The sequence below is a fragment of the Globicephala melas genome, chromosome 2 (assembly GCF_963455315.2).
Source record: "Globicephala melas chromosome 2, mGloMel1.2, whole genome shotgun sequence".
NCBI classification, from domain to species: Eukaryota; Metazoa; Chordata; class Mammalia; order Artiodactyla; family Delphinidae; genus Globicephala; species Globicephala melas.
The window spans coordinates 21,326,313-21,338,564 of record NC_083315.2 but is presented as its reverse complement, the minus strand read 5'-3'; the positions used below and the strand labels follow the sequence as shown (position 1 = coordinate 21,338,564).

At 34.1% G+C, this 12,252-nt stretch overlaps 1 protein-coding gene and 1 long non-coding RNA gene across 2 annotated transcripts in view; one reads left to right on the top strand and one right to left on the bottom strand.

Annotated features, from left to right (window-relative positions):
* Window positions 1-4,044, bottom strand: part of LOC138842541 (uncharacterized) — a 36,726-nt gene extending 32,682 nt beyond the window's left edge. The window contains exons 1-2 of the long non-coding RNA XR_011377216.1: window positions 3,969-4,044; window positions 703-783 (exon numbers count right to left, since the gene is read on the bottom strand). This is a non-coding gene — a long non-coding RNA (uncharacterized lncRNA). The remainder of the gene's footprint in view (window positions 1-702; window positions 784-3,968) is intronic.
* CELF2 (CUGBP Elav-like family member 2) overlaps window positions 1-12,252 on the top strand; it is an 829,377-nt gene that overhangs the window by 393 nt on the left and 816,732 nt on the right. The gene's annotated exons all lie outside the window — the stretch shown is intronic.

Sequence of the window (12,252 nt, the reverse complement as noted above, 5' to 3'; positions counted from 1 at the left end):
TTTAAGGTTGGTGTTTCAGTGTCCTGTCAGGGAGAATTCTCCAGTTCTCCAAGTTACTGGTTTGCAGGGGTGTCATGGGTTTTAATAGGTCCCTTACAGACCGTAACTGTTTTGTTATTTACTCGCGAAACAGGAAGTACAATAATGAAACTTTTTTTTAAGTAACACTGTAATTATCCTATACTTCCTTAGTCCAGATAATGAAACAGCCTAAAGTGAGCTCTGAGTAGCATTATTTTAATCCCTTTCATCTACAACTTGTCAGGAGTTCATTAGACAGTTAACTGTGGACAGCCTAGATCATCAGGGGACCTTGAACTTGAGATGCCAACTTTATTCTCTAAAAGGACAAATTTTCCTTCAGTCCAATTATATTCAACAAGTACTTCTTTATATGCTGCCTGGGACTGGTACTGAGAATGTTCTTGCCTGTTACTCTGTTATGGGGAGAGACTGAACCTAGATGGTGTGACTTTTCAGCAATCAGCTCTTCATTCTACTGTTAGGACTGATCAGATCACTTAAGCCACATTTCAAAATGCATGACTGTTGACTCTGAGATAAAGTTCCCAAGGTTCAGTCTCCTACAATCAATTCCTCCTGTGCATGTAAATTTTGTTTATGTCAGTTTGCAACGATGGTCAGTACGTTTTAGACTGCATTTGCATATTATAAAGAAAGAAGAAAACATAGAAATCTTACCTGTCTTGCAAACCAAATATGTCCTTTGAGCATATATCCATGTGGCAAACTTTGAGCTTACCCAGATGCTAGCCTCAGAAGCTGGAAGACACAGGAAAGATTGAGGTTGGTTAGTGAGTGTGCTTGGATTTGGGTCAAGAAACTTAGGAAGAAATTTTCTTTTATTGCCTTTAAAAACACATGTAAAATATCGAGGGATATTTTTGTCTGTTCTCCATGGTTGTTTGTGAACTGTGGTAGTTTTTGTTTTTGTGCTGTTGTTTTCGGTTTTTAATAGATAAGTAAACATGTAGTGGAGAGATCGTCAAAAAAGAGAATGTAGTTTCCAAATGTCCATTAAGACCTTTTTCTAAAGAAAAACTATCCTGTGAAAGTTGGAAGATTGTATGCCGTTTGCATCCGGTAAGGAATGTGGCATTCCATACACTGGTAACATTTGGTCCCTAGTCTCTATAGCTATCCTATCTAATTGTGTCATTTCCACATTTAACAGCTCTGAACCGTGCCGCCCCGTGGGTCCTCACCGATGCCCCCCAGATCACTTGAAATGTCTAAAAAGACCTTAGAACGTTAGAAAATGCCAAGTATTAGAATAATTTCTGCCTCTTACAACAAAAGAAAATACTATGGATTTAATAGTTCATTTTTAAAATCTGATTTTACCCACCAGTAACTGTCTACTAGGAACATTTCAGTTATAATTGGAATAAATTGTTGCCCGGTAACAAGCAACTAACTCTGAAGCTACTTTCCATAGAAATCAGTGACTGGAAATAGCTACAAAGAGCTAAATGCAAGTCAAACCGCAGCACTTGCATTTCTTAGTTTTTTAAGAAAATATTCATTTCTGAGTAGTTTTACTATTCTACTTAAATTCTTGAATTTTTTTAATCAAGGTGCCTCTTCTAAGAAAATTTCTAATTGACCAAAATCCCTGATATGAAAAATAAAGGCCAGTAGACCTTTGAAAAAATTTTTCTTTCTGATTCAAAATAAGGAAGGATAAGCACAACCTCTCAGACTATGAGTGTTAACAAGATTCTGGGCTAGCAATACCATTATATGTGAAGAACTGCTATCATCTCTTGCAGAACGTAATGTAAAATTATGGGTTTCACTGTAGGACTCTGTCATTTGAACTAGTAATCAGTCCATAATTCTACAGATTGCTGCAGTTAAAACGATGCTTCCCCGCATTAAAAAAAAATATTGAATAACACTGAAATTACTTTAGAGTTTTACCCGTTCCATTTTTTTCCAAGAGAAACAGAACGAGTAATAATCCCAAATTCTGATATCTGAGTATACATAATATCAGAATGTCTTTTCTTCTTCCCTGGTTGAAGTGCTATGATATTATAATTTCAAGAGCAAAATTCTTCAGCAACGCTTCTGCATTTCCCATTTAGCTCTTGTGGCGATTGGGAATAGTTTTCACCTTCTAATTGTGCAGGTGTTTAAATAGAAAATACCTTAGGGAGAGGGTAAACACTGTCATTTTACACACAGACATACAAACAGACAAAATTACATATGACGCTAGAATGAAAATATCCAGGCAATATGAAAGCATAAGTAATGCTTTCTGAAAATATGACATTTGACATTTGCTCAATTCACTATAAATGTTTACTAAGTATCAACAATGTTAGAATATATGGGAAGTTGAACAATGACAAAGCCATATCTTGGTCATCCAGGGAATTACAGTATAGTAAAATTAAACTGGTATTAAAAAAAAACAGAAAATGTAATTTGATTAATTAGCCTACAACGAACTTGACATTGTGTTAGTTTCTCGGGATCAAGGAAAATTATAACTTACTGTTTCTGACCTTTTAGAACCAGCATATTCTTCACTTCCCACTTTTGCTTCAGTTCTTCTTCTATAGTTACGTATGTTTTCTGTTTCTTGTGTTTTTAAAAGATCATTATTAGTATACGTATAGTCAATATCTGTATTTTTTCCACTGTATAAGAAGAAGCACGAAGCACTAAACTGGATATCAGGAGATAGCCATCCTAATCCCTAATTACCCACTGACTTTGTTACTGAATCTTCTTAGGCCTCTGTCTCCTCATCTTTACAGAGAGGAAGTGGCCACATCCAACAGTAAACATTTTTCAATTCTACCAAGATAAAGATGGGTAACTTCTAAGGAAGAGAAAGAGGAATGCCAGTTATGGAAGGCATTGTGGTCCAGTGGTTTAAACAAAGTACAAGAGAATTATCAATGAGTAAACCACAAGTCCTAGCCTCTGCATTTGGGCTGAGTTGATGTGCGGTTATTCCAACCCCTTGATTTCATACTGTCTGCTCTCTTCACTGACATGGTAATGCCTACAGGACTAGAGAGAAACACTGCAACAGAACAGCAAGGGTATATAAAAAACACTGTTCCAGCCCCTACTGAAATGCTTCCTACATGGGACCCAAGAAAATAAAGAGAATATCTCTCTCCTTAAAAGTAAAATACAGAGCAATGCTTCTCTTAAACACATTAAAAAATTATTATATGTACATTAGTATCCATCCCTAACACTTTAGAGTAATGAAATAATTTTTGAAAAAGTCATAGTTTACAACCTATACATTAATAATAGAAAACATATTATAGGGGTAAAATTAGAATATTTTCTAAAGCCTATTTCTAAAATATCCATCTTATATTTCCTGAGTAAATACATAAATGCTTAGGTATACTAGATACCATAATCCTCTTGTTTTCTTCCTGCCTCCCTGGTTTCCTATTGTTTTTACAAAAAGAAGATGAAGAAATACATGATATATATACATATTAGAAACTAGTTTAATTTTTTTCTTTATTACCATCGAACTATGAATTAATCTTTAAGAAACTCAGGTTTGGAAAGAGGTAAAGAGAAGACGAGTTGTTCTTAGATTATTTCTGTCGGAGGAGTAGCAAGACAAAAGGGCTTGTGATTTCTTCATTCATTCAAAATTTGTTCTTAAAGGCATTGATAGACCCCGGTTAAAGAAAGAAATACAGTTCCTGTCCTCAAGAAACTTAAAATATAAGACATTTTAAAACAAATGAACATAAAATACATCATTACAAAAGTGCTATGAAAGAAAATTTCAAGTGCTCTGACAGAAACTATGCAGGAGGCAAGTAAGATTGGTGGGCTCATGGAAAACTGTTCTAACCCAAAGACAGAGATACTCTTTCTAAAGTGGAAAAAAAATACTTATTTCTGTTTCCTCGTGTCTTTGGGTAGTGGAATTAAGCAAGTTCTTCGCTTACCTGGAATTTTGCAATTACTCCCTGACTGGTCCCCGGTCATTTTTAACACAGCAGCCTGAGCGGCCCATTAGAGATGTGATTCGTATTGTATTACTCCTCTGTTCAAAACACTGCAATAAAGATACCTTGGAAACTGATAACAATGGTTGTATCCAAGAGGGAAACATAAGGGTGGAAGAAAGGGCACAGGGATGAAAGGAAGGCTTACTTTTACTGTGTACCCTTTTGCACCTTATGAGTTTTCATGTCATATCCATGTCTTACCAGTCTGATTAAATCATTTTAATTTAATTGCCATTTTAAAAAAATCTCTCCATGCTCTCCATGTCATTCAGTAAAAGTCGATTCCTTACAAGGGCCTATACTAGGATGAGTATATGATTTTTCATTTGAACCTGGACATTTTTGTGAGTAAAAGGTGATAATATTCATAATTACCATGGGACAACAAGCATAAAATAGAGCTGTCCAGGGCCAACAAGGGTAAACCTAACCCTACACATCTCCATGACTCTCTCACCTTCTTCTCTTGCCCTGTGTACTCCAGGCACATTTATGGACTTAAACACAGAACACACCAGGTATGCTCTGATCTCAGGACCTTTGCACTTGCTCTTCTCTAGTCCTGATCATTCTTCTTCTAGATGTCCATATCAATTGTCTGCTCACTTCATGTTTTGCCCAAATATCACCCTCTCTGATCACCCTATTTATAAGTACAACTCACCCTCACCTTCCCTATCCTCCTTCACTGCTTTATTTCTCTCCATAGAATGTATCACCAACTACTATAGTATATCATATATTTTGCAATTTATTATTGGACTCTCTCCATTAAAATAGATGTTTTATAAAGGCAGACATTTTGTTCTGTTTTGTTTACTGCTGAATCTCTAGCATCTAGATATACCTGGCATATAACAGGCACTCAATAAATATTTGTTTAATGAATGTTGGATGTTATCAAAACTGTCCATATCATCCTAATCAGTAGACTTAGGGCTATGTTCCAGCCTGAGTTCCAGAAGCTGTGTCTGAGTGCAGAAGAGCAGGAGACTGGTTCAGAGATGTGGGGAATGGAGTCAGGGAGGCTCAGAAAGACAGATTCAGAAACAGAGAAGGTCAAAAACTAAAATAGAAGAGCCAAATAAGTATCAAATCCAAGGGTGCAGATGAAGATACAAAGACAGGTGGAGACATAAGACATAATCAGAGGTGACAAGAGGCAACAAGTAGGTTTCATAAGACAGGTGGCAGGTGGGGGCAGTAATAGGTTTCTGGTATTCTATATATGTGCAGAATTTACTAGAATATGGACTAGATCATCTGCAATAAGTTAGATATTTCTCACACTGTACCTATGGCTTTGCTTGGATATTCGGAGGACTTTCTTAAGGAACATCTGTCGTTGACTTGAATAGTAATGAACTGATCTGGTAAGTGATAGGCATCTAAAAGAAAGCCAAGTTTGAAGGAAGTGGGAAACATTTTACTGAAGTTGTTTTTATAACCGCATCATTCAGTCTGACATTTTCTGTGTACTTTTTAAGTAGCCCTTGAGCAGTATGAATAGCGTACCTGAGAATCTACCAGTTATAGGATGATGTAAGCAGGTCACAGAGAAATGCACAAAACAAGTTCTTTTGTTCAATTTTGTTTGAAGCTACCATATTTGTATATTAAACAGTCCTATGTTCTGCAGGTGATGTTATAGGGATATAATGCTCTCTGAATGCTCATCTTTTTAAAGGTTGTTATAAAAAAAATTAAAATGTGATAGCATGCTTTTCTGGCAAGGAGATAATTGGCCGATATACGATTTTCTGAGTATTTTTATTATGCTATGCCTGTTATCTAGAGGACCTATGTAATTGAGGGGTTGGGGGGGTGGATCCCCAAAATTCCATCTATATAAAAGTTTCCTGAGTCCCTTTGCATCAGTCCTATCCTCCACACCTAGCCTTTAGGCCACTGATCTGCTTTCTGTCACTATAGAGTAATCTACATTATATTAAGTTTTATGTAAGTGGAATCATATAACATGTACTCTTGTGTCTGGCTTCTTTCAGCATCATGCCTTTGAGAGCCATACATATTGTTATGTACATCAGTAGATTTTTAATTGGTGAGTGGTATTTCATTGTACGAATATACCACATTTTGTTTATCCATTTACCTGTTGATGGACATTTGGGTAGTTAACATTTGGAAGCTCTTATAAACAAAGCTGCTTGAACATTCATATACAAGTCTTTATGTTCACTTCTCTCAGGTAAATAGTTAAAAGTGAAAATGCTGGGTCTTAGGATAGGTGTATGTTTAACTTTATAAGGAAAAAACAAAGTGGCGAAAAAATTTTATGCTTCTGTGAGGAATATATGACAGAATATTGCTGGACATCTCTGCCAACTTCTGGTATTGCCAGTCTTTTCAATTTTAGTCATTTTAATGGTGTTTGGTGGTATCTCACTGTGGTTTTAATCAGCATTCCGCTGAAGAGTAATAGTGTTGAGCATCTTCTCATATGCTCATTGGCTTATTGTAAAATGTCTGTTCAAATCTTTTATTTGTTTTTTATTGTGCTGTGTGTTCCCTTAATACTGAGTTGTAGGAATTCTTTTCATATTTTGAGCAAAATATCTACATGGAAAATATTTTCTCCCAGTATGTGACTTTTCTTTCTACATTTTTTAATGGTATCTTTCAAGAAGCAACATTTTAAAATTTGGATTAATCCAAATTTAACCAACGTACCATTTTTTTTCTTTTATGGTTCATACTTTTTGTGGTTTCTCTAAGAAATCCTTGCCTGTTAGAAGATGACAAAGATTTTTCTTCTATGCTTTCCTCTGTATGTTTTAGAATTTTAGCTTTTACATATAGACCTATGATCCATCTTTATTTTTATGTTTGACATAAGGTAAAAATCAAGGTTCAATATTTTTATATAGATATCCAGTTGTTCCAGCACCATTACGGAAAAACTTACTCTTTCCACCATTTAATTACCTTGGACCATTGCCAAAAATCATTTAACCATGTATGCATTGAAAACAGGTAATGTAATTTCTCCAGCTTTTTCTTTTTCAAAATTGTTTTGATTTTTCTAAGTTGTTAACATTTTCATATAAATTTTAGATGTAACTTATAAAGATTTTCCTCAAATAAAACGCCTGCTGAAATTTTTATTGGAGTTGCATTGAATATGTAAGCTCAATTTGTAGAAACGACATTTCAACTACATTGAGTCTTATATCTATAAACATTTATTTAGTTGTTTTCCATGTATTTAGTTATTCTTTAGTTTCAGCAAGGATTATAGTTTTGAGCATACAGGTATTTCTCCAGTTGTTAAATTTATCCCTGATTATATAATATTTTTGAATATTATTGAAGTGGTCTTGTATTTCATTTTTAAACTTCTGTTGCTCTTATATATAAATACTATTGATGTTTGTATGCTGGCCTCCTATACTGCTATCTTCACAAGTTCACTTTTAGTTTTAGTGGATATTTTTTGCATATATATTTCTTAGGATTTTCTAAATACACTATCAACTTTTGATCAAAACACTTCATCCTTTCCAATTTGTATTTCCTTTATCCCTTTTCTTAATTGAAGTAGCTAGGATTTCCAGTGAAGTGTTGACTAGAAATAGTGAGAGTGAACACCCTTCATTTGTTCCCAATCTTAGGAGGGGAAACATTCAATCTTTCACCACAAAGTATGATTTTAATTGAGGTTTATTCATGCATACCCTTTATCATATAAGGAAGTCACATTCTATTCCTTTTATATACTGGGAATTTGATTTGCTAAAATTTTATTACAGATTTTTTGGTCTCTATTCATAGAAATACTCGGCGTCTTTCTTTTCTTGTAACGTCTTTGTCTAGTGTGCTCTTAGAAGGACACTGATCTCATAAAGTAGGTTGGGCAGTATTCTTTCCTCCTTTATTTTCTGAAACATCTTGTGTAGGATTAGTATTATTTTTCTTCCCTAAATGTTTGATAGAATTTATCAGTAAGCTACATGGGCCTGGAGTTTTCTTTGTGGGAAGACTTTCAGTTAAAAATTCAATTTCGTTCATAGATACAGAGTTATTTAAATTTTCCATTTCCTCTTAGGTTAACTTTGGTCATTTATGTTATTTATGGAATATATATATTTCATCTATGCTATCACAATTATTGCCATGAAATGTTCTTTGTATTCCCTCATCCTCTGAATGTTGTAGGATCTGTAATAGTACCTCCTCTATCGTTCTTAATAGTAGTTTATGTTTTCTCCTTTTCAAAAATCAATCTACTAGTTTTTACTTCTGCTATGGCAAATTGCCACAAACTTAATGACTTGCACAATACAAGTTTACCACTTTTTAGTTCTGTATATCAGAAGTCTGACACAAATCTCACCAGGCTAAAATCAAAGTGTCAGTAGGAGCTGCATTCCTTTCAGGAGGCTCTAAAGGAAGATCCATTTTCTCACTCATTTGGATTGTTGACAAAATTCAATTCCTTGTGGTTATAGGACTGACATCTCCATTTCTTTGCTGATGACCAGCTGAGGGTCATTTTCAGCTTCTAAAAGTCATGCACGTTCCTTGGCTTGTGGACTACATCTTCAATCTTCAAAGCCAGCAACAGTGTGTCAAGTCCCTGTCACACTTCAAATCTCCCTTTCTTCTTCCATCTCATCTCTTTAACCCAACTGGGAAAGGTTCTCCACTTTTAGGGACCCATGTGATGATACTAGACCCACCCAGATATTCCAGGACAATCTCCCCATCTCAAGATCCATCCCATTAATCACATTTGCAAAGCTTCTCTTGCCGTCTAACACATATTTACATGTTCCAGGGATTACAGCATAGACATTTTTCTACCTTCTATGCCAGAAGCTTATGTATTGATTTTAGCCTTTTTTTTTCTTTTTCTAATATATACCTTTAAAGCTATAAACTCCCCTTAACCACCATAGTAACTGTATCCCACAAATTTTAACTTATTTGTTTTCATTATTTATTCAAAATAATTTTAGTTGTTTCGGTAATTGCTTCTTTTTCCCATGGTTTTTTAGAAGTGTGTTATTTAATTTCCAGATACTTGGACTTTTTCTACATGTATTCTTGTTGCTGATTTCTAATTTAATTCCATTCTCATCAGAGAACTAAATAATATCATATTTTCTAAATTTTTGTGGCAGCATATGGCTTGCTTTGGTGAAAATCCCAAGTGTTCATAAAAAGAATGTATATTACGCAGTTATTGGGTATAGTGTTCTGTAATTGCCATTTCGGTTGGTAGTATCTTTCTCATCTTTTATTTTCTTAATTAATTTTTTGTCTATTTGTTCTATCAGTTACTGAGAGTACTGTAAAGTCTCCCTCCATGACTATAGATTTGTCTATTTCTCCCCTTTAGTGTCTCTTAGATTTTGTCCCACGTATTTTGAAGCTTTATTATTAGGTGTATATATATTTATAATTGTTATATACTACTGTTGTAAATAGTAACTTTTTTCATTATTAAGTGCCCCCTTTTCTCTAGAAGTCCTTACTCTATTTTGGTTAACTTTTTTCTTTCTTCTCTTCTTTTGTATTAATCAGATGTTTTTGAAAATTAAGAAAATTTTTAAGTTCTGTTTATTGGTTTTCTAGCTATATCTCTCTGAATTATTTTCCCATGGTTGCTTAATTACAATGTACATTTTAAAGTTAATATTGGTAATACTCCCATAGTACATTTTTATTTACCTTCCTTCTTTTGAGTTATTGTTGTCCTATATATTATATTTACATACATTATAAACTCATCAATAAGTTGCATTTTTTTTTTTTTGCTTTAAACAGTCATTTCTCTTTTAAAGATATTGAGAATGAAATAAGTTTATATAGTCTGAACACCTTCCTTTATATTATTTGTAGAGCAGTCCTGGTAACAGATTTTCTCACTTTCTATTTATCTAAAAATATTTTAACTTTATCTTTATTTTTTAAGATAGCTTCATTAAACATAGAATTTATTATTGACAGTTTTATTTTTCTTTCAGCACTTTTATTGTATCATTGCAATATCTTTGGCTTCTGTAGTTTCTTAGTGGAAGCCAGTAAACCATAGCATTCTTCACCTATTATTACTGTGTATGTTTTCTCTGGCCGAGTTCAAAATTTTGTTTGCTATCTTTGGATTTCAGCAGTTTAACTACAATATGTTTTAAAATTATTTTCTTTGTTTTAATCCTGTTTGAAGTTTATTAAGTTTCTTGTACCTGAAATTAATGTTTTCTACCAAATTTGGGGGAGATTCTGCCATTATTTATCCAATTTTTTTTCTGTTTATTTCTCTCTTCTTTTGGGAACTCCAGTTACATATATTATAGTTTGATTTTTCTTAAATTGTTTTTCTCTCTGATCTTCAAATTGGGTAATTTGTATTTTTCAATCTTCACATTTACTGATACTTTATTCTGCCATCTCCAATCTGCTGTTGAGCCCATCTAGTTAATTTTTGAAGTTTATCAAATGTTTTAATTGTCAGATTTCTGTTTTTCTATGGATCTATTTCTCTTTTGAGATTTTCTTATCTTTTCACTCATTGATATTATACTTTCTTTAATTCTTTGAACATATTTGTAATCACTGATTTGAAGTTTTGATTTGCTAAATTCAACACCTGGGACCACTGGGAGTCAATTTCTATTGACTGTCTTTGTTCCTGTTTATGAGTCACACTTTCCTGTGTCTTTGCGTGTCTAGTAATTTTTGGTTGTAAACTGAACATTTAAGATGATACATTATTGTGACAGTGCATTCTATAGTGTTCTGAAAATTGTGCTTTTTTATTCCAGTATTCAGTTAATCCACCTGGACATGAACTGCAATATTTGCTTTCACTGTAGTATTTAGCTGCTGGTATCTCTGATCAGTTCTTATGGCTTCCAAATGCTACTTTTATTAGTTTGACCTCCTGGAAGTCTCCCCTGTGCCTGTGTAATTTGGTAGCTAGGGATTTTGGCAAAGATTTTACTCATATTTGGGGGCTTACCCTTTCAATGGTTTCTTTGCTTCTAGGAATTTCCTTCTAAATCTAGCTTCTATATCCTTAGGATCACTTTTCTGACACTTTAAATCCCTGAGGCTTCAGCTTTCTCCTGGCTATGTTGTAACTGGAAAATGTATTAAGCTTAAAGAGCAGCAGAAATATATACTTTGCACCATGCATCTTTCATCTTTCAGTAGTAGATTCCTCTCTGACCTCTTCCTGCTTTGTTGTCAGGCCCTACAGAATTTCTCCTCACCATGCATAGTTTGTCAGCCAGACACTACGGGTTTTTGGTTTCATTTCTCTGCAATTATCTTGCTTTCAGGACTTCATCTTTACATTTCCAGGTGCTTTTCCAGTGTTAAACTATGATCTCTGGAAATATTTGCCGACAAGTCTGTGTTTTTCCACCACTGTTTTCTTCTGCAGTAGCCACAGGGATTAGGGAACTACCTTACAGTTCTTACCTTTTATAATTATGGGGTTTTGTTTCCGGGAATAAACAATCTCCAGCTTTTGTATACTTGTAGACACATCCCAGTATCATTAAACTATTAGAGTCTTTTTGTGTTTATCCAGCTTTTATAATTTTATCTGGGAAGGGTTTGCACAACCCCTTACTCCCCCCACCATGACTGTAAATTCTTTTTGTAGGCATATTAACGTATTTTCTTTGTCTGATGTCACAGGGACTACAGTATTTAAAAGGTGAGAAACTAATCCAAAGAGTAAACTGTTTGGCTTTCTCATGTATGTTAATTTTAAACCCGCCCTACAGTCATTACACTCTCTTATTAAATGGCTAATACATTCACATTTCACTCATTTTAAGAGTTGGAAACATTGAGTCTTATAAAAAGGTCTATAAATGAACAGCATTTAATGAGATTTTTTTTTCTACTTTAGAACAAACTGACAAGATTCCAGCACACTAATGTAATGACTTCAAGGTCTTATTGTAGCTGACTATGGGGCTTCCAGTGAGAGTCGTAATTATATTAGCTTCATATGGAAGGTAGACAATTAAGTTATCAGTTGTTTATTCTCAGGCTTCAATCTGGACCTTAAACACCGCCTATCAGAATAAAGCCAATACCACTGAAAGAAACTGGGCAATCTCAGTATCAATTTGTTAATATTCTCCCCAAGATAGATGCTGTTTACAATGATAATTAACAAATACACATAAAAGAATATGCATTGGAGAGAGCAAACAGTTCACTTGTGTCTATGAAGGTA